At 37.2% G+C, this 27,643-nt stretch overlaps 1 protein-coding gene across 2 annotated transcripts in view; it reads right to left on the bottom strand.

The window, feature by feature from the left end:
- NAALADL2 (N-acetylated alpha-linked acidic dipeptidase like 2) overlaps window positions 1-27,643 on the bottom strand; it is a 1,040,385-nt gene that overhangs the window by 861,931 nt on the left and 150,811 nt on the right. The window contains exon 1 of one of the 2 annotated variants that reach the window (XM_045583692.1): window positions 11,203-11,539. The exons of the other annotated variant lie outside the window; for it this stretch is intronic. The gene's annotated coding sequence lies outside the window, so the exon portion shown is untranslated. Of the gene's footprint in view, window positions 1-11,202; window positions 11,540-27,643 lie in introns of those variants that run through there. 2 annotated transcript variants of the gene reach the window in all.

Genomic DNA, 27,643 nt, shown 5'->3' with positions numbered 1-27,643 from the left:
TGCTTGCTTTTTGATTGGATTATGTATTTGTTTGGTGTTGCATTTTACAAGTTCTTTATATATTTTGGAGATTAAAGCTTTGTCAGAGCTACTGTTTGCAAATAGTATCTCCCATCTGGTTGACTGCCTGATTGTTTTGTTGTCCATTTATTTGTGATGCAAAAGCTCTTCAGTTTGCTATAATCCCATTCATTTATTTTTGCCTTTACTTCCCTTACCTTTGGGGTCAAGTTCATAAAATATTCTCTACTATCAAAATCCTTAAGTTTTATAATTGGGCTCTCTATTCTGTTCCATTGACTTGTGTATCTGTTTCATGCTGTTTTGAGTATCTAGATCTGTCGTATATTTTAAAATCAGGTATTGTGTTACCTCCAGCATTGTTCTTCTTTTTTTTTTCTTCTTTTTTTTCTTTCTTTTCCCCCCTCTCCCCCCACACCTAGGATTGCTTTGGCTACTCTGGGTCTTTTGTGATTCCATACAAATCTGATGGTTTCTCATTCTATTTCTTTAAAAAATGACACTGGGGTTTTGATGGGAATTGCATTAAATCTTTATATTGCTTTGGGTAAAATGGCCATTTTAACTATGTTGATTCTTCCCAATTCATGAACATGAGATATTTTTTTCTATTTTTTAGTGTCTTTTTCAATCTCTTTTAATAATGTTTTATAATTTTCAGTCTATATGTCTTTCACATTCTTTGTTAAGTTTATTACCAGGTATTTTGTTCTTTTGGTTCCAATTGCAAAAGGAACTGTTTTCTCCATTTCTTTTTCTGAAGTTTTGTTGTTGGCATACTGGAAGGCAATGAATTTTTGCACATTAATTTTGTATCCTGCAACTTAAATGTGTTTATTGTTTCCAGTAATTTTTTTGGTAAAGTCTTTAGGGTTTTCTATATACAGCATTATTTCGTCTGCAAAAAGTGACAATTTGACCTATTTGAAAGCCTTTTATTTCTTTCTCTTGTCTTATTGCTTTGGCAAAAACTTCCAGGACTATGTTGAATAAGAGTGGTGAGAGTGGGCATCCTTGTCTTATTCCTACTCCTAGAGAAAAAGCCGTCAGTTTTTTACCATTGAGTACATTATTGGCTGAGGGTTTATCATATATGGCCTTTATTATGTTGAGGTACTTTCCTTCTGTTACTATGTTATTGAGTGTTTTAATCATAAATGGATGTTGTATTTTATTAAATGCTTTTTCTGCAGGTATTAACAAGATCATATTATTTTTATCCTTTCTTTTGTTAATGTGGTGTATTATGTTGATTTATTTGTGAATGTTGAACCATCCTTGTATCCCTGGAATGAATCCTACTTGATCATGAACAGAACTCCAGGACCAGATGGCTTCACCAATGAATTCTACCAAGCATTCAAGGAAAAATTAAAGCCCAATCTTTTCAAACTCTTCTAAAAAAAAATATTGAAGAAGAGACAATACTTCCTAGCACATTCTATAACGTCAATATAACCCTGATACCAAAACCTGGCAAAGATAGTGCCAAAAAAAGAAAACTACAGACCAATATCCCTGATGAATACAGATGCAAAAATCCTAAACAAAATACTAGCTAATCCAATACAACAGTACATTCAAAAATAATACATCACAATCAAGTGGGATTGTATTTTCTTAAGCAGCGTATATTAGTATATTAAAACAAACAAGCAAAAGAACAACCCAACACATAACATATTTCAATTTAGAAATGTTTCTATGGGGTTAATGTAATATGATTAAATATAATTCTATTGTATGGCTGCCTTTTTACTACCATATAGAGAATGATTTCTCCTAAAACAGTTTTTCTTGAAAGCACTCTACTGATGAAGAACTACCAAAAATTTCCTATTGTCAATCACAGAAATGTCATTTTCAGTTTAACATCCATTGAAAGCCCAGCATGTGCTAAGCTTATCAACTCCAAATAATTATGTATGGCTTTGTGGTTCTTTAATATCTTGATCTACCTCTAGGATTTTTGAAGGCAATGACTGTGTCTTGATTGAGGTGTTCTCACATCAATGTGCCAAAATTTAGAGTATGCTCAATAAATGTGAGCCAAAGGGCATCTGTGACTCAGCATTTCCAATCCTTTCTCTATCACAGATCCCATTGCCCATTGGAAGAACATACTGAATGGTTCTTCTATGCCTTTTCTCTAGTTCGTCCTCACTGATAATAATGCTCTTTTGTCTAGTTTCTACTTATTTTCCAAGATTCACTTATATCATGAAATCTATTCGACCCTAGACATTTATTAAACTTTAATCTCAGGACAAAAAGTAGAAATATCATATTAATAGTTCTTATATATCCGCCACAGCTTCTAACTAAAAAATCAGACACATTGTTGCTGGCTACTATGGAGGATATAGATGATTGGTGAGCTAGGGAAAGATACACATCCCCTTTTTTATAATTTAGATCAGGGATTGGCAAACGATGGGCCATGGGTCAAATTCAGCCTGCTGTCTGATTTGATAAATAAACTTGTGCTGGAACACAGCCATGTCCATTCATTTATGTATTGTCTATGGCAGCTTTCCTGCTATAACAGCAGAGGTGAATAGTTGTGACAGAAACTGTCTGGCCCACAAGCCTGTACTATTTATTATCTATCAGGTCCATTACATAATAAGTTTGTGTATCACAACATTATTCAGTGATTCTCCATTGTGGGCCTTAGATGAGATGTGGCCCATTCATATCATTAAACACTGTGGTTGGACAATACTCCATAATCAAAGTTGTTCTTAAAATGTGGATCCTTGATGGACAGTAGGAGCATCATCTGGAAAGTTATTAGAAATGTAAAACATCAGCCTCCATCCCAGATCACAGATCAGAAACACTGTACTCAGGAATCAGTAATCAGTTTGTTTGATTTTGTTTGTTTGTTTGTTTGTTTGTTTGTTTTTACCAGCTTTCCAAGTGTTTCTCATTTACACTAAAATCTAAGAAGTACTGAATTAGACTGCAATGAGTTAGCCTGGGTGTGGCATATGCAGTTTTTTCAACTGCTACTAGTGTATATAGAGATTCTAAATGATTCAAATATATCAATTATATTTCACCTGTCCTGAAATGTAATACCTTGGGTGTACACTAAGAAATAGGATTACTATGATGTGAGAATTGCTGTAACAGTCTTAGTAAATGCTAATACAGCCACCACCTGTCTATCCCAAAGAAAGACAACATACGAAGCACCAAAGTGTAAAATCTATCCAAAAATAGATTGAAATATCAAAGCCATCTCTGCTATAGCACTGCCTGTCAAGGCAAATCTTTGCACAATGGTTCTCAGCAGGGACCGGGTGAAGTGAACTGCCACTCAGTATAGGACTCTGCTAATCAAGGATTTGTTCCAACATGCATATTCCATCCCCAAGTCTCAAATGTGGCCAAGTAGCATAGCATTTCTATGATAGTGTGTGGGTAGAAATAAGGAATAATCAACACTAAGCTTTGTGAGGGGGAAAAAAAAATAATATATATATATATATATATATATATATATATATATATATGATAACTTTCACAAAATGACATGTTTAAAATTTACAATAAATCTAGCTTCTCATTGTTTCTCTCTAAAATACAGACTACCACCAGAAACTCTGGTTATGATACGAAAGAGTTACAATATATGAAAAAATATGGCAAGGTATTGATAAAAGACAAATGTGATAAAGTTCTTCTGGAAAGACCCTTGCCTCAAAGTCTTATATTTAATTATAATTAATTCTGAAATCTAGGCAGGAAAGAACAGTAAAATTATTTAACCTATTGGAAAGTCTCTACATAAAGGTTAAAATAAACATATGTCAATCAATAAGCTAAACTGTTGACTGGCAACCTCTAGAAAGTTCACATTATTTCCTACTCATAAAAAATCATGTTTCTACCCAACAGTATGACCATTATTTCCTTTTTGAAAATGGCACATAGATTCAATATGCCTGAAAGGTACATAAACATTTTCTTCAATATCCATTTACAAGTGCTTTCATATTAACATATCTCGGTGTAAAATAGGAAATGTATTTATATATTCTGTGTGATAGAAAACTTGGAAATATGGGCCTGGGTTTCACACCTATGAGTTTAGTCAATGATTGACCACTGTTCTGATGGTCTGTTTGAATTCTGATTCAGACTTAAATTTTTAAAGTTTAAGTCAAAGATTAATGAATATATAATTTTATACTTTTATTCAGAACAAAGCCCACATTCATAGAGGAAGTGGCTCAATGGTTGAGCACTGACCTAAGGACCAGAAGTCATGGTTTAATTCCTGGTTAGGGCACATGCCTGGGAGGTGGGCTGGGGCATACAGGAGGCAGCCAATCAATCAATGATTCTCTTTCATCATTGATGTTTCTATCTCTCTATCCCTCTCTTTTTCCTTTATGAAATAAAGTATGCCCCCCACTGGAAAAATATACAATGAACTCTCTTTATAAGAACTATCATCCCATGGAAAGATAAAAGCTATGCTTCATTCAGAAATAATTCATGGAAGGTATGATACTTATCTAGAAGGACCGTGAGTCACAAATGACATAAAACAGGAAGAAACAGAATCTGAGGTTGTTAGAGAAAGTAATTAGGAGTAATTCTCTTCAATTTTAAGAAGTGGAAAAGCAGACCAAATGTTAAAAACCTTTCACAGCAAGTCCATTCACCTCTAGAATCAACTCCAGCTGAAGTTTCTTCAAATGAGTCATTTAAAACTAGACAAGAACCTGACTTTGCCAAAATACCATAGAGAATTATTCAAGGGAAGGACTAGTCAGATGTACAATGAATGATTTTTTTAACTCATCTTTTACATGTCCAACTTCCAAGATTTCACACACATTAAATAAGTAGTGAGAAATGGAAATGCTCTGGAGGTAATTCATACTATTACTATGCCACATCAATTCATATATATAATACATAAATATTTTTTTTAAAACAAGAGGAAGATGAATGAGATAAAAATAATTGAGATAAAAACTACTCTTAATAGTCCACTCATTATTAAATTCAAGGAAAAATATATTAGAAGATAGCAAGTTAATTTATAAAATTTGCCTAGTTAGCACCATACTTAATTACCAGCAATGTCCCAGTATGATGCATAACATGGAGTTGGTAATCAATAAACACTAAATGAATAAATACGTGGACACCTTCCCTCTGGGGTTGACATCCTTGAGGTATAAGTTTATCATAGCTATTAATCACTGAGACCCAAGACAGACAGCCTGGGCTCAAATCCTGGCTTTGCTACTTAGCAGCTGTGTGTCCTTGAGCAAGTTACTCAGCTTCCCTATGCTTGGGTTCTCTCATCTGAAAAATAAGGAAGGATTCTAATATACTAGCTGTCTCCTAGGGTCTTTCTAAGTACTAATGAGTCAGAAGCAGTAGAGCAGAAAACCTGTTAGATAATAATCATTCAGTAATGGTGAGCGATCATTAATAACTGCTACTAGTATGTAGAGTGGTCAATATGGTAGGAGATTTTAGGAAATTAGAAAACGGTCAGAAAGGTAAGTTGGAGTGACAAGCCACAGATTCTTATACATGACCTATTTACTAATGCACTTCTAAAAATCAACCAGTTCCTTCGTAAGATTGATTATGGAAATAAGTGGTGATTCTCAGCCAAGTTAAAAGAAGCCTGCTATTTCCTTCCCAGGCCACGTGTCAGTTCATGGACAGTTACTTAGCCTTAGCCTCCTCCTAGGCTTTGTGGTGCATGTCAAGTTCTGGATCTCAGCAAGGCAAGATATTAATAAAACTCTAGGCTAACTCTTGGTTGTCTGGATTTTACACTTTCAAGGCCACCATCTCTGGCAGCTGTTCATAAATAAAAAAAACTTGCATCTGTGGCTTTAGGAACAGCTGTGGTTTGGTCAAGCAACTAAAAATGATAATAGATGTAAGATAAAATTCAATCTCTCTGGGTTTCGATTTTGCTAAGCCATGACTTTAAGTTACTTAATCTTTATGCTTATGTTCTCATCTGTAAAATGAGAGAATTATACAAATTATACCATGTCATAGTGTTATATAAAGGATCAATTTTCAGTTAATTCATGGGGAAAAAATGCTTACAATTGCCTTGTAGGGAGACTATTGGGTTCAAATTCTAGTCCTGATATTTATTTGCTGTGTGTTCTAGGGTAACTTATTTAGCCTCACTGTGCCTTACTAGTATAGAAAAAGGCTAGTGATTGCTATTTTTTATAGATTTATGTGGAAATAATGTACACAATACATTAATTGTATATAACACAAGTTTTAGTAAATGTATACAATAATGCAGCCATCATCATAATCCAATTTTAGAATATCTACCTTATCATCTGAAAAGCTACTTATGCCCCTTTGTATTCAATTCCCACTCCTAATCCCAGCCTCAGGCAGCTGCTGATTGGCTTTTGGTATCTCTAGACTAGTCATTTCTGGATATGTGATATTGTAATCATATAATATATAGACTTTGTTTTTGATATCCGTTATTTAGCCTAATATTTTTTAGGTTTATCACATCATAGTATGTATCAATACTCTATTTTTAATTGACAATAATATTCTACTCATTGGCTAAACTTGTTATTTTAAAATTACATATCCTTCAACAAAGGAAGACCTTAAGGTTATTTCCTTTCCAGGCTGGTCTGTAAGATTATGTTGGATTTTAGAACAGTCTTTAGCTGTTAAATAAATAGGACACTTTGGTGCTTCATCTCTTCACCTGTCAATTAAAATTTTCACTATACTAGTGAGAATAAACAGAACACATTTCCAGACAATATGTTTCATGATGTAGATCTTTTTCCCCCCATTTCTCTAACTACCTCTGACATTTAAAATCTGTGACTCACTCTTCCCTTTGAAAGCCTATCACAAATCATTGTTTCCTTGATGTTTTCTATGGCTTCTTGGTATATGTGGCACCATTCATATTCCCCCTAACTATCTGAATAATATTAATGTAAGCCAGTAGTATGGGCAGAGGGGAATATCAGGGATTCTAAGACCTGAAAACAATGTGAGTGGATGATCACCTATGCTGAGTGGGCAGAGAAAAAAAATAGCAGGATTCCAAGGAACTTCAGCTTTTAAAAATATGATCATTGAAGGAGTCAGGTAAAAGAAGCAGGAAGAATATGAGAAGAAAATAGAGTCACAGTGCAAAGGGGTCAATAGTCTCAACAAGGTACATAAGTTTAGATCACAGAGAGGTCAAATAATGACAGTGCTTAGAGAATGTCAGCTAGCTCCAAGGCAGAAATAGGCTTGAAACATTTGAGCAGGCAATGCAAATAAACAAAGCAACTACACATACTCACAAACTAAAGAGCTACAAGGACTGTGGCGGAGTGGGTTGTTTCAACAGCTATCAGCTCCAGCAGAATGTTGCCATGAGAGATGATAAGCTCAGGGTGTCCGTTCTTTAAAGAAGCTCAAATTAAATTTAGAAAATGTCTAAAATTTTAAATGTTTTTTTTTAACAAAGAAACCCACAATGTATATACAAATAATTATACCAAGGGGAATTTATCCCAGACATATACAGCTGATTCAACATTGAAAAACTAATTAATGCAATCCATCACATCAACAGTCTACAGAAGAAGAATCATGTGGTCATATCAATAGATGCCAAAAAATATTTTTCAATGCTCAACACCTATTCATGATAAATCTCTCCATTAATTTAGAAATAGAAAAAAAAAACTTTGTCAATTTGATATATATTTTAAAAACCTTACAATTAACACCATATTAATGTTGAGAAACTAGATGCTTTCCCTCTGTAATCAGGAACAAGACAAAGACATCCATTCTCATCACTCCTTTTCAACATTGCACTAAAAGAGCTAGCTAATGAAATATGGCAAGGGAAGCAAATAACAAGCACTCAAAGAAGCGTCATGTTGAAATTAAATTTTAGAAAAAAGAATGTAAGTTTAAAGTATGAATTGTTATAATACAGGGCATCTTCTAGTATCTTCAGTAGAGCTAAAAAGATCACTTTATGATTTTCTGTAGAAAGAGATATTTGTAGATCACTTACCTGGACAGTTTCTAACTCTTCCCTAGATAGTTTAATATATTTCTATAATTAAGCTGCCTACTTCAAATAGTAGCTGCTTCTGAAACTGTACATAAGAAATCAGGATGAAAAACTGATGAACAAAAATACATCCAGCGACAGAGAAGCAATGAACAGACCATCAAACCTCAGAGGGAAGGCAGGGGAAGGAGGTGGTGGGTGTTAACAGATCAACCAAAGGACTTGTATGCATGCATATAAGCATAACCAATGAACACGGACACTAGGAAGGTGAGGGCATGTGCTGGGGGGTGGAAGTGCCAAGGAGAAGTCAATGCGAGAAAAAGGAGATACATGTATATAATCCTTTCCACTGCTATTGCTTTCTTCCACGTTCTCATTATTTCAGTTGAACAGTTCTACAGGCTGCTAACAAGTTTCTCTAATCTCCTTGCTGGCCTCTTTCTGATCCACAATGCAGACAGAAGGATATATTACGTGCATACCTTTATCAAGGTTCCAATATGGCTTGGCATGACACTGATTAAGACTTGGAAAGCTTCCTTTGGGTTTAGTAACATTAAAAATCTTTGGTGAGGTGGCAGGAATAGTTCCAGTGAGCTAGTGAAGGGAGAGGCCAGACTGTAGCTGATCAAAGGGAGAACAGGCTGAAGGCAAACGGCCAGAAATGGAGATGTTTGAGGACGGAGTGCAGATAATCCTTGAGACAATACATCTGCTATACTGCTCTTTTATTCAAAGAGATCCATTCAAATCTGGTTTCAATGAGTTAAAAATATAGTTTAAAAAAAGAGAGAGAGAAATGAGCAAAAGACCAGTCATTTTGACTATGCTGCTTTAGAGACAACCATCTTCATTACGGCATTATGTTGATTACTTCCACCTGAGCTCTGTGTCAATCAACTCAAATCACCATGGTCTGAAACAGAATATTTCTAAAGTACTTTTTCCCATTTTTATTGAATATCTTGGGGCGACACTGGTTAACAAAATTATATAGGTTTCAGGTGTACAATTTTACAATACATCAGCTGTATATTGTATTGTGTGTTCACCACTCATCCTAGCTAATAAAGAGGGACTATGCAAATTTACCATCATAGCGTCACAAAGATGGCGGCATCCATAGCCTAGTCCCCTAAGCCACACTGTAGTCTCCTAACCCTTTCAACCCCATCGGGGGTGGGGGTGGCAGGTGCATGTTGCGGCCGGACCTGCCATCAGCCCCCCAGCTGCACAGGGCTGGCCCCAGGTCCAGGCAAGTCTCAGATGGCAGGTGCCCAGCCAACAATGAGGTACAGGGCCACTGGAGACTCAGGTAACCAGGCCTTCCAAGGCTTGCACTGCCAGTAGTGGCAGCAGCAGAGGTGTAATGGGGCCATCACCTTCACCTGATCTCCGGGTCGCCTCCTGCGCCTGAGGGCTCCCAGAGTGTGAGAGGGGGCAGGCTGGGCTGAGGGACACTCCTGCAGGGCATGAATTTTCATGCACTGGACCTCTAGTAAGTCTGATATTATGTATGTTCATATACCTTTCTTCTAAATATACCATACCCCAATAATAATTTCCATAAAGAATTATTGCCTTAAAACCTGGTTATTATTATGAAAAAATAAATGCAATTTTGCAATAATATTTAGATTTACAATAGTATGAAGCATGTAATAAATCTCCACTTTTAACCTTTTAGACTCCCAGATATTTCATGGGAGAAATTCCAAATTGGTTTATAAATGTGACCTCAGGTATAGAATGATCCTTGAAGCTTAATGATGTATTTACCCTTAGAATTTTCCAGAATAAATATACAAATGCAGACATATTTATAAGGACGCACTGAAAACTGTATCAATGTTAATGCAGGTGAGGGAGGACTAAGTAAATACAAGTGAAAAGTTGCTAATTAAAACAGAATTAAACACTTCAAGAATTAATCTATATTTTTAATTGTTTTGTGGCAATATTCTTAAGACTAAAGTCTGATTGATTATAGTTTTGACAAACCAAAAGCTTCCCTCCTAAGACACATTTGCACCAATGATTAAATAAGAAAAAATACAGAAGACACTTGCAGAACTGGAAAAGAGTTTATAAAGAAAATTCCTAAAAAGATAAAATGAACACAATTTGTGTTCCTTAGAAGAAAAAAATGATAAAATTTTAGTAAATCACTCTATTTTCAGTTATTGGGAAATAGTACTTCTCATATGCTGAAACTACTCCCTCAATCAACTGTGGGTTTGTGAAAAGTCAGATTTCTGGTCCCATTAGAATGAGAGTCTAAATGGGAGGTGCTCACAATCTGCATTTTAAATCAACTTTTGCAAGTGATTCTAATGGGTTGCTAGTTTTAAGAAGCACTGAATATGATATATACTCTGTCATTTACTGGTATAGTATATACTCTACCATTTATGCATGAATGATTTAATAATGGAAATATATTGCAAAATAGGTCTACCATTCCATTAAAATAGAACATAAATTTTGTAGAAATTTCTTATAACAAAGTACATTACATCCATAAATATTTTAAGTAAAATAGCATCATAGGTATTTGTTCAATGTTTACAATAAATGCAATAAATAAGTCTAATGTATTTTGTAAAACCTTCCTATCTCTAGGGAGCATTAAATATGACTTTTCTCAATCCCTTTTTAATACTTTAGAACTCAATATTTTTCAATCTCTTATTTGCCTATTCCGGAAATAGCAATATGCTCCTTAAAAAGTAAAATACATTTAAATATGAACATGGGATTACCATATCAGCATATCAATATTTATTTACTACAATATTCAAAGGGTTTGCAGTGTTTTTAAAGATTTTTCTCAGAATTACCAATTGCTTGTAATAGTCTATTTTAAAGTATAAAAACATGTAAGCCATAGTCTGCATATAGCTTATCATTAGAAATAGTCATTGCTGAACACAGTGTGAAAAATACAACCTTGCCCTGCAACTATTAGAAAGCCGGATTTCTGAAAGGTTACTTAATAATTAATAGCTGTTAATTAAAACTTTACATCAAGCTTCTTTTATTTAAAGCAGACTGCTCCCCTACACTTTTCTCTCTTCTTTTGTTATCCAGTGTTTCTTCCCATTTCTTACCTATAACAATATCTGCTTCAAACCTCATTCCAATCACATCCTCTGGAACAAGCTTCCTGTTGTCTTACAGGTTTGCTGAGGCCATGGCCTTGACTGCTCTTTCCTGCAGGCCTCCTTTGTGGATCGTTTATGAAGCTGGAATTCTGAGAACTGAGATGAAATCACAGGAACTCATCAGGTAGTTCTGAGATGCATCTGGTCTGCTTCTCATCAAAAAGCAGTCTCGCTCACTGATTGCTACAAAAGTGGTGAGTCCTGTGCTCTCAGGTTTCCTCACTGGTGGCATACACTGCTGCTATGGGCTCCAGCTGGTGCTCTCTGAATGATTCTGTAAAACTCTGAGCAAAACTATGTTGTCTTCTGCTTTTCTGGTGACCCAGGAGTCTTGTGTCTTCTTTCAGCATCTGAAGAACTGTGGTAGGCTCATTTCTTAGCTATATAGTTATTTCAGTCGGATTTATATTGCTTCTAGCTCTGCTCCACAAAAATCAAACTTCTTTTAGCCAGGCACAAAAATTATTATATTACTATTCAATAGAAGCCTGTTGCACAAAGATTCATGCAAGAATAGGTCTTCCTTCCCCTGGCTTCACTCCCAGCTACTCAGGAACCTGCAAGTCCTCGCTCCTGACAGGAGCATCCTATTGCTCCCTCCACCATCTGCCCTCTCCCTCATAGCAGGCATCCTGTCCCGCCAGGCCACTCCACACCAATGTATGCAAATTAACCCACCATCTTTGTTGGGTTAATTTTCATACTCACTCCTGATTGGCTGATGGGCATTACAGAGGTACAACAATTTGCATATCTCCCTTTTATTAGTGTAGAAGGTGGAAAAATGTCAATAAGAAGCTAATGTTCCTTATAGGTCAGTTCTCATGCAAAATTACAGAATTCAGGACCTTTTCCCACTGTAGTCTTGCCTCCCTACTTCATAATGTTCATCTCACTAGCAGTAAACACTGAATTTTCAGTAGGAGACTTATTCCTTTACATAGATTTTAAATATTCTCTCTTATTTATTTATTTATTAGAAGAAGGAAAATATTTAGTAGAATTGTACTAAACGTAGAAATACTCAGTCATATTACAAATGTTTTGGTTTTAAAAAAAAGTGTATTTTGAATCATAACTTAAAAATCCTTTAATAGCATATTCCACATATCTAACTCCACTAACTATGCTTTATTACCATTCATATCTAAAGTTACACTGTTTTGCATAAATATCATTGGTTTCATAATTATTAGCACAACATGTTAATGTAGGGCACACATTTTTTAATTTAAAAACTACCAAGAAATTGAAAAAAATTTACTAAAAAATGATACACTACACACCCATATCTTCCTCCTGCCAGCCCCCTACACACACACCTTCTTCATTCTCCATGGTTCTCTCTTTTTCTCATTCTGGTTAAATATTTAATAATCATTTAAATTCAACAACAGTCTGCTTAAGTTGAAAATATTGAAATTAGTGATGTAAAAAATCATTTTAAAGTCAATCACTGGAAACACACATTTTGTGCACTTCATTGCATTTTATAGTCTCTAAGAACCATTACAATTTTTAATAAACTTGTATCTGGGATTTGAAGCCAAATACTTTCACTCAAAAGGCAAAAATTTATTAAGCAAAAGACACCCAAATTGGTACTAAAATGTATTCCCCAGTGATGTTTTAAATGGCTTGTAAAACTGCATTTTATTAATCTAGTTATAGTACAGAACAATAGCTGTCCCATCTGTATTCCCAACACCCACTTTTGTAATGACTTTTTTTTTTCATTTACCACACTTCTTATAAACAGCTCATGGTTGAATTCCAACACCTTAGTTCCATCCTTTTAATTTAAAAAAAAATACTTTATTTTGCCTCAAGCTTTAAAAAATGATGTTTCATAAATTTAAATTAACAATAATCTATATTATAAGTTTTATATTTTAAGTATATTTTTATTGATTTCAGAGAGGAAGGGAGAGGAAGAGAGAAACATCAATGATGATGGAAAATCATTGATCAGCAGCCTCCTGCAACTTACACTCCCTAATGGAAATTGGGCCTAAAACTCAGGGATGTGCCCTGACCAGGATATGAACTATGACCTTCTGGATCATAGGTTGATGCTCAACCACTGAGCCACACTGGCTAGAATGAAACCTACTTTTCACAAAAGATAATAAACAAATGCTATTTCTTTAAAAATTTGAAATTATACTTCAAAAGTTACTTTAATAAAAGTTTATGTAGAAATGAATCCTCTGAAATCTTTTGTTTAGATAATGTAAAAATTACACTGACTTTCATAAAGCAAATTATTTTTGGGTACTTTTAATAAGATCACTGTCAAATTCAGTCAGCTTTAGTGAGGAAATTTAATACCACACCACTCCATTGTTTAAATATAATATTTTTCAAACATATCAAATTAAGAAGGATATTCTTGCTTCTCTCTTACTTTACCTTTCAATAATATTAAGAGTAATACCTGAGATATATTTTGTTATGAATATTTAAATTAGTTTCTTTCCTCCTTGGTTGCTAAGTCTTTCACTTAGAAAGCATGGAACACAAAATAACTCAAGAATATGTAGCACATAGACATTAAAGTTATATACATTTTTTATATCAAGAAAATCAACCACTTTTAAAATCACAGTGCTAATAAACTTATAATATCAGGAAAAACAAAAAACTACAGAGTATCATTTATGTATATTTTGACCTCTTTATTTCCAACATTAACGTGTAAAGAGATTGGGGATTTTCAAGAGAAGTTTAATGTACATCATGGCCTATTAATATTATTTAATATCAGTGGTATAAGAAATAGTTTTATACAGAATAATGGGACATAATTGAGTTACCACATGTATATGGGCAAAAAAATCTTTGACAAAAAAGCCAAATATATGCAATGAAGAAAATAACGCTTTTTCAATAAATGGTCCTGGTAAAATTAGAAAGCAACATGCAAAATAAGAAAACTAGATGCGCCGGGACAGGTTTGGCTCAATGGATGGGGCGTCGGCTTGGGGACTGAAGGGTACCGGGTTTGATTCCGGTCAAGGGCATGTACCTTGGTTGCGGGCATATCCCCAGTGGGGGTGGTGCAAGAGGCAGCTGATCGATGGCTCTCTCTCATCGATGTTTCTAACTCTCTATCTCTCTTCCTTCCTCTCTGTATGAAATCAATAAAATATATTAAAAAAAACTAGATGCTATTTGTCATCATAAACAAACTTTAACTCAAAATTGATCAAAGACCTAAATATAAGGTATGAAAAGAATAAATTACAATAGAAGAAAATATAGATACTAAACTTGTAGTCTTAGAGAAAATTTTATGAATTTGACCTCAAAGAAGAGAAAGCAAAAGAAAAAATAAATGAATGGGACTATCTCAAACTAAAAACCTTCTGAATAGCAAAATATATTGTCAAGAAAACAAAAAGGTAATCTACTTAATGGGAGAAGATATTTGCAAATAACACCCCCAATGAGGGGTTAATATCCAAAATATATGAAGAACACATACAACTCAACAACAACAAACGGACAATCCAATTTAAAAAAAATGGGCATAAGACCTGAACAAACACTTCTCCCAAGAAGACATACAAATGGCAACAGGTATATAAAAATATGCTCAACTTCACTAAACTACAATGAGATACCACTTCACACCTGCTAGAATAGCTGTCACCAATCAGACACGTAAGTTGTTGGCAAGTAAAAGGAACCCTCACTCAATGCTGGTGTGAATGTAAATCAGTACAGTCACCATTGAAAACAAACAGTGTGAAGGTTTCTTAATAAATTAAGAATATAATTATCATATGACCCAGAAACCCTTCCTCTGGGTAGCAAGCTTAAAAATTAAAACATTTATTCACAAAAATATATATATATTCCCCTATATTTATTGTTGCATTATGTGTGATGGCCAAGAAATGGGAACAACCAATTGTCCTTCCATTGATAACTGGATAAATAAAATGTGGTTCATATAGGCAATGAGATACTACTCAGCCATAAGAAAAGATGCAATACTGCCACTGCAACAAGATAGATGGACCTTGAGAATATCACGCTAAGCAAACTAAGTCAGATTGAAACAGTCAAGAACCATATGATTTCACTCACATGTGAGTTATAAAATGAAAAAACAATGAACAAATAAGATAAATAAACTAATAAACCAAAACTCATAGACACAGGTAAGTATATGGAGATTACCAGAGGAAGGGGGTGAGGCCTGTGGTAGTAGAGGGTAAAGGGAGTCAAATAGTGATGGAAGGAGACTTGATTTTTGTGTGGTAAACACAAAATGCAATATATAGATAGATGATGTATCATAGAATTGTACATTTGAAACCTATATAGTTTTATTAACCAATGGCACCTGAATAAATTTAAGCCCAGCACAAGAAATCACATGACCCTGCCTGCTGCCCCGTCACACTCACTGCACTGCCCACACACCTGCCACCCCACTATGCTCATAGCCCCTCCATGCCTGTCTGCCATGCCACCTTCCCACTGCCTTGCCTGTCCTCTGGCCTTCAGCCTTATTGCAATTAGAGACTGTGGCCATGCTGCATGAGCCACAGCCCTGCCCACAGCCACAAGTGGCTCATCGGCTGGGGGAGGGACCAAGAGGTGCTCCATGCACCTCTGGGTGACCCTGGCTGCATCATTCTGGTCACCACTGCCACACACCTGGTTCCCCATGGTTCCCCGTCCAGTCTTTGGTTGTATCAGCATTACACTGATATATATATATATTACTCTAATAAAAGGGAAATATACAAATTGACCATACCTCCACTATACACACAAGCCTCATCCATCAGCCAATGAGGAGGCAGTATGCAAATTAACCCAATCAAGATGGCTCCAGCCACAGAGATATCAGGAGGCTTTGGTTTCCCTGGCAATGGAGGAAGCTAAGCTTCCCACACACCTTGGCCGGCCCTGGACTCCAATCAAAGCTACAAAGTTTCAATTATAGAAGATAAATAAATACCAACAAAAAAGGCTGGCCACGGAGCCAGCAGGAGGTTGGGTTTCTCCAGCAATAGAGGAAGCCAAGTTTTCCACTCACTCCTGGCCAGCCCTGACCTCCACTCAAGGCTACAAAGTTTTAATTATAGAAGATAAATAAATTGTAGATACCAGGGCCTCTGTTTGGGTTGCCAGGTGGGCGTGGCCAGCCTGAAAACCACCACAGTCCCCTCACCCAGGCCATCCCCTGCCCCCAAGGGAACCCCAACCCTGATCCAGTACATCCTTCAAAGCAAACTAACCAGCTCCCACCCATGCACCAAACCTCTATCCTATCTAATAAAAGAGTAATATGCAATTTGACCATCATTCCAACACACAAGATGGCTGACCCCATGTAGTAAAAGATTACCACCAGAAGATGGCCATCGGAGAGGGCAGTTGGAAGGGACCAGGCCTGCAGGGGAGGGCAGTTAGGGGTGACCTCTCCTGCAGAAGAGGGCAGTTAGGGTCAATTAGGCTGGCAGGGGTGCAGTAGGCATTAATCAGGCTGGCAGGCAGAAGCAGTTAGGGGCAATCAGGTAGGCAGGCAGGTAAGCAATTGGGATCCAGCAGTCCTGGATGGTGAGAGGGATGTCCAACTGCCCATTTAAGCCTGACCCTCAGGCCTAAATGGCAGTCAGACATCTCTTGAAGTGTCCCAGATTTGAATAGGGTGCGGGCTGGGCTGAAAGACACACCCCACCTCCGTGCATGAATTCTGTACACTAGGTCTTTAATGTATATCTAACCTAATAATAGAGTAATATGCAAATTTACCATCACTCCACTATATAAGCCACGTCAACCAGCCATGCCCACCAGCCAATCAGGGCAAGTATGAAAATTAATCCAACAAACAAGTATGGTTAATTTGCATATGTAGAGAGAGGGAGGAGTGAAGACTGAAGACAGCATAGAGGGAAGAGGGAGGGAAAGAGCAAGGCGCACTGCAGTGGTGGCAGAGCCTGCAGACATAGAGGTAGCCACAGGCGTGGAGGGCGGGGTGCACCCCACCTGTCCCATCCTCCTCACCCTACCTGCTGCAGGGGGAGAGGTGGGAGTGGCAAGAGGGAAGCCCGCCAGAAGTCTTGCAGGAATATTCCTGCAACAGTTGCTTAATATATTTTATATATATATATATATATATATATATATATATATATATATGTTTTAACATTTTATAGAGATATTTTAAATGAATTTCATTCTGTTTCTTTGGGAGACTTCTCAAGTGCACAGGGTTATTTTTCTAATCACAGAATGGCTTTAAGTATAACCAGAAGGAAAAAAAAAATATTAAGAATTTAAGAGAAAGACAGAGAGAGAGAGAGAGAGAGAAAGAAAAGAAAAAGAACACTCCATTTAAAAAAAAGTATTTCCCTCCTATCAGTTCTTCCAGCTCTCACAGACCTTACTACCATTATCTGCTATCTAATTAAATACTATAGCCTTAAAAATATATCCTTATTTTCTTTTACTCACACTAGAGCTGATTGCAGGGATCCTGACATTGAAAGATAACTGCTATTCCACAGGATTTGGGAAGAGAGAGACACCTGGATTTAGACAGAGGATCTAATCTGAATTCTGAAATCCATCATCCTGGGAACTTTGTTAAGTTACTTAACCCTTCTAGACCTCAATTACTTTATCTTGTTAAGTTGGAATTATAGTATATGTCTTCCAGAGCAAAAATTGGACAACAAAAGTCAGGTTTCTTTCTTCTGTTTTTGGAAGATGGTTTTTCATCCTTGTTGTATTATTAACTACTCTGCAGGCATCATTTAATCACTCTTATTATCAGGTTCTATATCAATTAAATAATGAGGGAATTGAATCCTTGGGTCTCAATTTCTATGATTTCATTTTGAATTGCACAAGTAGTGATTTTACTTCTTATTTTGGTTAATAAATAACTCCAAAGAAATGCCCTTAAATCAGGATTAATGACAAAAGTTACTAAATTTTAATAATATAAATTACTAAAATGATAGAATTTAAACAATACGTTATCTCAAATCCATTTAGGCGATGAGAAAGTTAAACTCCAAAAACAGAATGCTAACTTGAAGAATTTTTCAATGGCATATCTTATAGCTAAAGAAGAAATGTTCTTCTCTGGAATCTAATCCTGAAGTTGGGTTCCCCAGCAGAGAAAACCAAAACTGAGGAGGGTACCCGTATAAGATCTAGCTGTGAAAAGCAGTGGGGTGTAGTCTGCCAGGGAGTGGCAGGTGAAAATTTGAACAATCTCTTAAAGGGTCAATGAACAAAAATTTCCTGTGGAGCCACACACCTTTTGCTCTGGCAGAAGGAGGGTGAAGTGGACTGGAGCTCTGAGAGCAGAACTCAGGACTGGGGACTTGAGGGATAGAGCTCAGAAGGTAGATAATCCACATTTCCTGGACTGAATAATTTCCTCAAGGCAGTAGATGTCATCTTTCCCACATAGACATCTGCTTTTCCTGGGTGAAAGACAGTCCACACATCCCATTGGAAAACACCTTGCCCTGAGGCCACTTAAGGGACTAAAAAGAACAATTAGCCTCCAGGCAGAAGCAATTGCCCCACCATGTTGAAAAAACTCTCACCAAACCTGAGAATGATTGTCTGGGGCAACTCAAGTTGGAATCCCATTAGTCTGTAGACAGAGGTCTTCTCTGGAGGCTTTGAGTCTTTGCCTGATCCAATTAGTCAGGAATAGCCTTTAACACTTGTCCTGCACTAGAGATTGAGAGTAATAGAGGATCTACCTAAAACATAGTAAAAAACCCAACCACCCAAAATGAGAAAACAAAGAAACAACCTCCAAATGAAAGAACTAGTGAATTATTCAGAAGAAGAGATAAATGAAGCAGAGATAATAAATTTATCTGAAATAGATTTCAGAGTACTTATGTTAAAAATGCTCAACAGTATGAAAAAATATACAGTAACTATGAAGAAAGAACAATCTGAGATAAAGAATGACATAACACATATAAATAACACATTGGAAGGAATATACAGCAGATTATGGAAGCTGGGTATCAAATCACTGAATTATAAGACAGAGTTGAAAATATCACTCAATTAGAGAACTAAAAAGAAAAAAAAAACAAAGACAAAAACAAAAAAAGGAGGACAGCTTAAGGGAGCTGTGGGACAGTGGGACAATGTGAAACATAACAACATTAGAATAGTAGGTGTGTCAGAAGAGGCAGAACAAGAGAAAGAAATAGAGAAGGTGTTTGAAGAAATAATGGTAGAAAACTTCCCTGGCCTGGTAAAGGAAAAAGTCACACAAGTTCAGGAGGCACAGAGGACCCCAAATAAGAAGAACCCAAATAGACCCACAGCCAGACACTTCATAATTAAAATGCAAAAAATTAAAAACAAAGAGAGAACCTTAAAGGCAGCAAGAGAAAAGAAAACTGTTACCTAAAGGAGCCCCATAAGGCTGACATCTGATTTTTCATCAGAAACTCTGCAGGCCAGAGGGGAATGGCATGAAATACTCAAGGTAATGGAAAGCAAGGATCTGAGACCCAGCAAGGCTATCATTCAAAATAGACAGTGAAATAAAGAGCTTCTTAGACAATGAAAATTCTAAAGGAGCTAATCACCACTAAGCCAGCATTACAAGAAATGCTAATGGGGTTGCTGTAGTAAGGGATTGTTGAGAAGAAACAGAGAGAGAAACTTAGCTGTACAGGATTAGAATGACTATAAATAAGTACCTCTCAATAATAACCCTAAATGTAAATGGATTAAATTCTCCAATCAAAAGGCATAGAGTGCCTGAATAGATACAAAATCATGACCTAACTATATGCTGTCTACAATAGATCCACCTCAAAACAAAAGACACACATAGGATGAAAGTGAGGGGATGAAAAAAAAATTTCCATGCAAATGGAAAAGAAAAAAAAGCTCAAGTAGCAATATTCATAGCCAACAAAATAGACTTTACATACATCATACTAAGAAAAAGAAGCAAGTTGGAGAAAGATAAATATCATTTGATCTCACTCATTTGTGGAATATAATAAATAACATAAACTGATGAACAAAAATAGGGCCAGAGGGGGGGAAATATTCAGAATAAAATAGAAGTAATTCTGTTATTTGCAGACTTTTAATATTTCCTACAACTTTTTTGATATCATATTGTTAGTACAGTTTTGGTAATCTATACTAATAAAAGGGCAATATGCTAATTAGACCAGGCAAACTTCTGGATGTCCTTCTAGACAAAGACATGGTGGTAGGGCCAAGGCAGAGGTGGTTAGGAGCCATCAGGCCAGAGGGGAGGGCAGTTAAAGGTGAGCAGGCTGGCAGGGGGGGGGGGGGGGGGGGGGGGGAGTGGGGGGAGGCAGTTAGAGACCAGCAGGCCAGCAGGGGGAGCAATTGGGCATGAGCAGGTTGGCAGTGGGGAGCATTTGGGAGTGATCAGACCTGTGGGCAGGGGCAGTTGGGGTTGAGCAGACAGCAGGGGGGCAGTTGGGGGTGAACAGGCTGGCAGGCAGCATGGTTAGGAGAGATCAAGCAGGAAATCAGGTAAGCAGTTAGGAGCCAGTAGTCCCAGATTGTGAAAGGGATTTTCAATTGCCTGTTTAGGCTCAATCCTATAGGCAGTCGAACATCCCTGAAGGGTCCCAGATTGGAAAGGGTGCAAACCAGGCTGAGGGACACCCCCTGCCTGTGCATGAATTTCGTGCACTAAGCCACTAGTATTATTATACTTAAGAGCCTTTTATTCTTGAAATATTAATGTTTATTGTATGTAATATAATTATATCTAAGATCATTTTTATTGAATAATTGGTGTTTATTGCATGTAACATCCTCATATTTAAAATCATTTTTCTTGAGATATTAATTTTTAATGCATGTAACATTATACTTAAAATATTTTTAATATATTTCTTTTTTTTTTTTTTTACTTACTAAAGTTGGTGCTTTATTTTTTAAAATTTCTTTATTGATTAAGGTGTTACATATGTGTTCTTATTCTCCGAGCTAAGGTTTGGAACCAGCCTAAGTGCCCATCAGCAGATGAGTGGATGAAAAAACTGTGGTACATCTACACAATAGAATACTACACTACTGTAAAAAAGTAGTTCTTACCATTTGCATCAGCATGAATGGAACTGGAGAGAATTATGCTAAGTGAAATAAGCCAGTCAGAGAAAGATATTGCATGATCTCATTCATTTATGGAATATAATGAGCAACATAAATTGATGAACAAACACAGATCCAGAGACAGAGAAACATCGATCAGATCATCAGATCTCAGAGGTAGGGTAGAGGTAAAGGGAAGATATAAACTAAATATATTTCTTTATTAAATTCAGAGTGGAAGGGAGAAGAGATAGAAAGATCAATGATGAGAGAGAGGCTACTTATTGATTAAGAATATTCCAGGTGATGAGAAAAAATGTGAATGAGGAAATATGGCCAAATTTTTCTTCCCTCTCTCTTTCTCTCTCATCCTACCTTTCCCATACATTCTTCCCTACTTACTTCCATTGTTTTAATATCTATCTACCTGCTTAATTATTCACTATCATTTATCTTTTTTTTTTCTTTTCTGACTCCTACTTTTAAAATCTGTCCCCAATACACACCTATACTTGATTTTCATTATAGACTCTACAGTTCATTCATACATTCTCTTTTCTTCTTACTCTGTTCTCTACTGAATCCTTTATAAAGTTCTTCCCTCCCTCCCTTCTTAAAGCTTCTGTTCGGGGGAGGGGGAGGGCATTAACCCCCAGCTCAGGGCTCAGCCCGGACCAGGTGTTTGCCACCCCCTTCCCTGGGCTCTCCTGCTCCCATTCCCTGCCCAGGATGCTCTCCCCAGCCAGGGTGCCTGAGGCCCACATGGCCCAGGCGCTGCTGCTGCTGCTGCCAAAAAGCAGGAACACCACTGCCTGAAGTCCTGGGACCATCTAACACTCTGTCCTAAACCTGTGGGCTCCTCCCAGCCAACAGCCCATGGCAGGGGCCACTATCCTCCTCCTGTATCTGGGCAGGGCTCCTGCTCTACCCTTCACTGGGCTCACCTGCCTGCTCCTCTCCTTATTCCCACCCTCCCCACCCCCCCCCACATGCAGCCTCACATTTCCTTCCCTTTTCCATTTCTGCACCTTTTTCTTGTTCTCTTTATGTATTCTGTTTCTCCTCTCAGCCTGTCTGCATGCAGGCCTGCCTTCCTCTCCCTCTCCTTTCTTATCTCCTCCTATCATATCCCATCCTACCCAGGCCTTGTAGCTGCCCATGATCTGTTAGTGACATGACACTATGGTGGATAATTTGCATATTGCTCTATTATCAGTATGGAGTAGGAGCCCAGCGAATTAATTCATGCAGTGTCACCCACCCACCTGTAGCTCTGCCTTGACGCCCAAACCTGTCCACGCAGAGCTCCAGTGCATCTGGCCCAGCCCCCAAACTCTCTGGCCTTCTCTGGCCGCTTCGAACCCTGACCTCAGTCCTTTGAGTCCCAACTTCTCTGTGTGCCTTCCCGCTTCTGCCCTTTCTCAGGAGCAACGTGGTGGCTCTGCCCCGTCATGGTACCGGAGGAGAGCGTGGAAGCCTCCCGCCTGCTGTTCTGAGCTCCTTCCCTGGCAGCAGTGGGAGCGGTGGCTGGTGAAGGACTGGTGAGGAGGGCTCTATGGGCTCTCACCCCTGCCCTCCCTGACAAAGGATGGTCCCGCCTCCTCTGGGCACCTCCCCGCTCTGCCCAGTCTCCAGAGCAAGGCACCAGCTAATATGCTAATGACATGGTCCTTACCCATTATTGGAGTCCTGACTATTAGCATATTAGCTCTTTATTAGTATAGATTATAATCTGGTTGAAAACATTTAAAGCCCATATAATTAGCAAATATATAAAATAATCTCAACATGGCACCCAGGGCAATTTCTGACTTTGTGCAACATAACTTCTAGTGCAGCCTTTAAGATAAACACATTGCAAAATGCATGTCTAAGTGTCTAGAATAAATAGCTTGCTGCAGAAGCTTTGTGGATTTAATTCTGTAAAACACTGAAGAACAGCTTCCAAAATTGACTTGGATTTGACATACCTGTATCTTTTAATTATTCTTTCTGGACAGTAAACAGATAGTAGAATCATTTGATTAATAATAGCCATTTCCAGCTTTTGACCTTAAAAAGTAGTCACCACACAGACAACAGGGGTCAGGGGGTCATAATGGGGGAATAAGGACATATATGTAACACTGTAATAAAAAAAAAATGTTGTCACCAGTAGAAAGGCAAATGCATATCTTTCTCTTTGACATGGATTACAGATGAGTTGGGGTAAAAGTGAACATATAATTCGAGATCATTTGAAAGTTTTATCATAATATTATGATGTTAAGAATAGGAACTTGTTTATCCCATTAGAGATTATTAAGCACTTCATCAAGAGACATTCTGATCAATCCAGTTTTTCAAAGTGGTTTAAAGATTATCTGAAAATCAATAACTCTTACTCTCTAGCTAATAATCACTTTATGTCTAGGGATAAAAGTCAGAAAAAAGTCAATAAAATCTGAAAATATTTTCATGTTTAACCTGAAATATTCTTCACATGCTAATAGACTAGACTGGTAAGACATCCTCATGCAAAATTTTGACCAAAGGAGCCCAGCTTTCTGATTTACCAAGCAAGGAACAAATGTTTGTAGAATCTAGGTAGAATAGCTAGTAAGCTAAATGGTCTATAATTTGAAAAAAAAGAAGTTTGTCATTTAAATTGGAATGGACTACATGGAAATTTGGTGACAGTGGCAACTGGAGAGGTCATGGAAATTTCGTGCCCCTTCCCCAAACGTTGCCCTATACATCTCTTCCATCTGATGTTCCTCAGTTACATTCTTTTATGATAAACCATGATCTGGTGAGGGAGGTGGGGTGGGGAAAGGACTGCAGTTTGATTTTAAACAGAAATAAGTATATTTGGAAGTTTACAATTACTGGGTAAACAAGTTGGAAGCACCAGATATTAGACATATATTTACCCCTTCCTGAAAGAGAAAAACTGAGCATTTTACTTAATTAGCCATAATATATAAGAAGGTCTAAATGGGAAGCATAGCTCTATTGGTGTCATGGAGTTAATGGGGGGAAAAAAAACAGGCTCCTCTCATAAGAACTACATGTATCTGCATGGAGGAGATGGAGGAACGATAAATTTTGTATGAAACTTGACATGATCTCAATCAAGTGACCTTTTAGAAATTCAGCTTCCCGTATTGCCTCATCAACCCAATTCCAGATTCCCACTGATTGAGAAAAAGTGAATCCTCTAGCTGGATTGGGGAATGCTGTCTGCTGAAATGTGTGAAGTGGTTATCTCTTTGTTTTTGGAAGGTGCAGTATATGAATTTAAAACACCAGCTTCTGCAGTCAGTTTTCCCCTAAGAAGAAAACATGAGGACAAAGCCATGAGAATTTCAGGGGAATAGAGCAGGAACTCTTATAAATCTTATCTGAAGACCTCACTGCTCTACCACTGGAAATTTCAGTGATGTAGCTGCACTAGTTTTTATTGCTGCATAACCAATTGCCACAAACAGCAGCTTAAAACAACACCCATATATTAGCTCACTGTGCTGTATTTCAGAGATTCATCATAGACATCATGCTCAGGATATAGAGAGGCTAAAATACAATTTTCTGGTGTCTGGCCAGACTGAGTTATTCCCCAGAAACTTGACCAGGAAATCCATTTAATCAACAATAAGTTCATTCTTGTTGTCAGTAGGATTCAGCTCATTGAGGTTGTAGGACTAAGATCCCTGTTTCCTTGCTGACTATTAAGGAGGAATTTCTATCAGATTCTAGAGGCAGCCTGAATTTTGTGCCAAATGGCCTCTTTAATCTTCAAGCAAGCAGGCAATGGTGCTCAAATCTGTTTTGTGCCTCAAATCTCCAATTTCCTCATCCAGCCAGGAAAGAATTCTCTAATTTTAAAAGGGCTCATATGATTAGTTCAGAAGCACCCAGATAATCTCTCAATCAAAACGTCAACTTATTTTAGACCTTAGTCGTGACCTTTAGTTATATTTGCAAAAATCCCTTCACAGTGGTACCTAGATTCATGTTTAAATAAATTACTGAGAGAATGTATGCTAGGAACTGTGAATCTTGGGATAACTTCATAGAATTCTGCTTACAAATAAATTCACTTTAATATTATTCCAGTCCAAATCACATGTTCTGTTTCTGATAAGCAAAAGGGTTGTGACTAATACTAGTATACTTCTTGAAAGAAGGGACAAGCAAACTGTCGTTAATCACATTCAATTTGTGAGAACACTGACTTATCATAGAAAGGAACAATTCCCCAAGTACAGGCCTCATGAGTATGAGAAACAGTAGTGGCCACTTCATCTAAAATATCCACATTGTTCTTCCACAGATGACTACCGAAAGTTTCAGGAAGTAAGTATGGTAGCTTAATATAGAGGACCCTTCAGAAATAAGCCTATCTAATAAAGAAGGAATATGGTAATTGATCCTCATGCCATTGCAAAGCCCACAACCAATAAGGAGGAAATATGCTAATTGACTATTCCACCATCAAAGATGGGGGTGCCCACAGCCACAATATGGCACCCAGCCCCTCAGCCCTGTCAGGGCGGCAGGTATGCAGCAAGGCCAGGCCAGCCCCTGGAGTCCCCCAGTCCTCTCAGTCCCCCAGCCATATAGGGCCAGCCCAAGGCACAGGCAAGGCTAGGATGGTGACGGCCAGCCACTCAGGGCCACCCAAGGCTCAGGCAACCAGGCCAAGCCAAGGCTTGTGCTGCTGGCAGTGGCAGCAGCAAAGGTGTGATAGGGCATCATCTTGCCCTGATTGCCGGGTTGCCTCCTTCCCCTGAGCGCTCCCAGACTGTGAGAGGGGGCAGGCTTGGCTGAGGGACTCCTCCTCCAGTGCATGAATTTTTATGCACCAGGCCTCTAGTCTATAATAATCTATAATAATAAAAGTATATTATGCTGATTAGACTAGGCATCCTTCCAGATGAAGCCGAGGCTGGGAGGAAAGAGTCTTGGGTGCCTACAGGTGGGTAGAGGGAAGCCCAGATCCAGGGTGCCAGAGGGAAGCCATTGCCAAAAGCCAGGGGAAGGAAGTCCTATTCCTGCATGAATTTTGTGCATTGGGCCACTAGTAAATAATAATAAAGTTTACCAGATTAGCCAACATATCAAGATTTTTACCTATAGTACCTTATCTGGCTCCACTCTAGAAGGAGAATCTTGATCTCTCTAATAAAGTTGGTTTATGAAAGACAATTTGTAGAAACTGAAATCTAGCCTCACTTCTACATATGCTGCATTCTTGCCTTGGATCAAACCAAAATACCTGAAGACTAGAAATTCATATTACATTACTTTTAGAAACCCAGAATCATCTTCCAGAAGTTATGATTCAGTGTCAGGCCCTCTTTAATCAAAGAAATCAGTCACTACAAAAACTCCATTACCATACAATGTGTGATTCTCTTTTATAAAAGGTCCTCTATGAAAAATTGCTTTGAGAATTAAGTGTCAGAAAAGGATATACTTTTAAAGATTATAACAGTGAATATGATGGAAGAGATCAGGTCTCTTTTCTTGCTTTGAGTGCCAAAATTTTACCATACACATTACTTATAATTTCTAATTTATCTATTAATATATCCTCTCCAACAACAGGTGCCTATGCGGTCTCATATTTCAATGATTTTAAGTTCTTAGAAGGTTAAGCTGGAATATTTTTTTTTATATTGAGTAAAAGGGAGTGATGCAATGGAATACAGTTAAATATATTAAGTTTTTAGCTAATTGCATTACAGAATACAGCTATCTTGCCTTTAAATATACATTTACATTTCTTTTATTTGTGTTCTCTTATCAGATATATAATGTGCAAATAGTTTCTCCCATTTGGTAGATTGTTTTATCATTTTCATGACAGTGTCCTTTATAGGACAATAGTTTTAATTTTGATGTTGTCCAATTTATTTCCTTTTGTTGTTTGTGTTTTTGGTGTCATAACTAAGAAACAATTGCAGAACTCAAAGTCATAAGTTACTCTTATATTTTCCTCTAAATGTTTTATAGTTTTCACTTTTAAATCTAGGCCCATAATGCATTTGTGTGTGTGTGTATGGTATGCATTAAAAATCAAACTTTACTCTTCTGCATGTTGTTATCCAGTTGTCCTAGTACCACTGTTGAAAATACTATTTTTCCCCTATTGAATTATTTTAGTATCCTTGTCAAAAAACAAAAAAAACAACAACTGACCATAAATGTGAAGGTTTATAACAAAAATATTTATTGCTATTTCATGTATGTTTACATTAACTGGCATTTTACCATTACAAATTAGTCTCAAATAACA

Source organism: Pipistrellus kuhlii, unplaced genomic scaffold, assembly GCF_014108245.1.
Source record: "Pipistrellus kuhlii isolate mPipKuh1 unplaced genomic scaffold, mPipKuh1.p scaffold_m20_p_2, whole genome shotgun sequence".
Lineage (NCBI taxonomy): Eukaryota > Metazoa > Chordata > Mammalia > Chiroptera > Vespertilionidae > Pipistrellus > Pipistrellus kuhlii.
The sequence above is the reverse complement of the archived record's forward strand: the minus strand, read 5'-3'. Positions and strand labels throughout refer to the sequence as shown.